The 1344-nt window shown below is 42.0% G+C and overlaps 1 pseudogene; it reads right to left on the bottom strand.

The window, feature by feature from the left end:
* Positions 1-235: 235 nt before the first annotated feature.
* LOC138174932 (large ribosomal subunit protein eL15-like) lies at positions 236-803 on the bottom strand (annotated as a pseudogene).
* Positions 804-1344: the final 541 nt, after the last annotated feature.

Raw genomic sequence — 1344 nt, 5'->3', positions numbered from 1 at the left:
AATGTACCTAAGGTACCAAAACTATCCTTTATTACTCACCCCAGACTCCTCTGATTATTCTACCTGCTTGGGAGATCCTTAGACATTAAGCATGCAGCTTGACTCAGGAATGTCAGTTTATTGCTTTTTTTTTTCTTTTTTGCATAAATTTTGTCTATTAAATGTTTAAGTTAACAAATTAACCAGCACCAATTAGTGTTATCAATGTGGCTGGAGAGAATTACGTGCTCTCCAGTCAGTACAATGAGACCCCTCCAATGGTATGGCAGAATCTGTGACCCTTCCTAAGACCCCTGGCTCTTCTGGCCGGCTGAGACAAGCCCTCACATCTCTCTGTGTTCGTGCACTGGCTTGGTGATACACTGAGTGTCAGGGTTTCATCTGATAGTTTTATGGAATGGGTCAATAAGAATAACCTCAAAGAATTTGTAGGCTGAATCTTTGCCCCACCCAGTAGAAGCTGAAGACTGTTAGCCAGTGGCAGACAGCACATTCTTCTGCTACAGACTGAAGGCTCCTGGCAAATTTCAGCTGATTGACACCACGATACACAGGTTTACCTTAGGTAGCACCCTTGGGAACCGGATGCTTTCGCCCACCATGGCAGACATGAATATGGCAGATGACATAAACTTACTTGGCTTTGTAGCGCAGCCTTTGGGCTTTATCTGGTCGGGTGGGCCGCGGCATGCAGTGCAACACCGACAGCTGGTGGTACTGCTGGCCGCAAATGCACCGCAGGAACTTTTGATGATCTACTATTTCTTCCTCCACAGCTCCTGGATGTACTTGTAGGCCCCCATCCTGGCTCACTCCTACTCTGCCTGAGGACTGCCGCTGACCAAAAAAAGGGAAATGTCAACTTGATGGGTAATCTCTCCCCTTTTTAAATTGTGAATTCATTCATATATTTATTTTTCCCCACTGCAAAGGAAGGAAGGTCATTGTATGCAAGAGCAGAAAGAAGTGATATGATTGGAAATGATAGAAATAAAAAGACATCTGTAAAAAAAATTTTTTTAAGAACTTAAGCTCTTTGATATCAAGAGCTGTTTCATTACGTTTTACATCCCTGATTTCTAGTATACTTGCTGAATTATTTAATTGAAAAAAATTTGAATAACTTTCATGGTTACCATGGGGTACTTCAATGTACTGGCAACTGGAAAAATGTAGAGACTTTATGTAGATGGCGGCATTGGAAATGAAGCTTGAAGGTGTGGTGGGAAAAGAGGAAATGATAGAGGAAATGAAGATTCCAGGCAATGTATGACAATTGCATTAAAAAAAAAAAATAAGACCAAACCTTCCTCAGCTTTGGCACTGGATTCCACATATAGGGGA

Source organism: Petaurus breviceps, unplaced genomic scaffold (assembly GCF_028583685.1).
Source record: "Petaurus breviceps papuanus isolate PSGF00001 unplaced genomic scaffold, PetGlider_PUasm1.0 76, whole genome shotgun sequence".
NCBI lineage: Eukaryota > Metazoa > Chordata > Mammalia > Diprotodontia > Petauridae > Petaurus > Petaurus breviceps.
The sequence above is the reverse complement of the archived record's forward strand: the minus strand, read 5'-3'. Positions and strand labels throughout refer to the sequence as shown.